Raw genomic sequence first — 1,084 nt, 5'->3', positions numbered from 1 at the left:
AGTTGGAGAGACTTTTGTAGAGGTGTTTAAAACCTATTTTTCAGATAACTAAGTGAAAATCWTACTATTTTTTTRRCCCACCCTAATATATGTATATTAACCTAACGTTTACCTACAACTAATTATTTAAATATCGAATTTTCCGGCAAGAAACTCTCATGCAACAACAATTAAACGTGCTTAAATAGCCACAATATAACATCCAACTCTACATTGTTTGTAATGTCCTCTATTTGTTTATCGATTTAAGCACGTCATCGTTCGCGCAACCGTCATAGGCTTGTTAGTACGGGTCAATCGAGTTCAAATGCTGACCTTTCATAATACATATTTGGCACGTCACAGCGCGACGCCGCTTATGCTTATGACATGCAAATTTTAATCGTTTTTGTGGCTTGTTGAAAATAATTATTGATTTTTTTTCCTCAATTTAAGCCTATTTACCAGATACGAGTATTAGTTAAGTGCACTGATAATCACGCATAATTTATTGGCTTAAATGGTGTGCCATTTTTTTTAGTTTCAACTGTTAAGGGGATAAACGAAATATATAGGCACATAAAATATAGAATTTATGAAAAACTAAGATAATATAAAATATGTAAAATACTAAATATAAACACTTTGTATTTCTTTTCTGAATAATGTCCTATAMAATGAGAAAAAACTATATTATAAATCTGTATTACACTAATTACTATATTCATGATATTATTGCTGTCGGAAGGACAGGCACACATCTATATCCATATCTTGGAAGACAAATGATAAAAAAGTAAATAAAATATTCTCGCTTGTTTTAATGATATGATGAAAACTGAACTAAAAGACGAAGTTTAGTTTAGTCAGTTAAGCTGGAGAAAGCAACTGAAGGTGAGAATATTTTTTTACCATTATATCATATATATGAGTACCGGTTTCTTCATATTCAGAGCTAAACSATATTTTGCTTAAGAAACCAAACATACTATTTCAAAAGTTACTCATATCATTTTTAATAAAAGTAAGTACACTGGAAAGACTGAAATGACTTTAAGGCATCAAGACAATTTGTTACCAGGAGAAAATGCTCTCAGAATTWCAT

This window comes from Bactrocera latifrons, unplaced genomic scaffold, assembly GCF_001853355.1.
Source record: "Bactrocera latifrons isolate USDA-ARS-PBARC rearing strain unplaced genomic scaffold, ASM185335v1 scaffold_43, whole genome shotgun sequence".
Taxonomy (NCBI): Eukaryota; Metazoa; Arthropoda; class Insecta; order Diptera; family Tephritidae; genus Bactrocera; species Bactrocera latifrons.
This window is presented reverse-complemented; position numbering follows the sequence as displayed.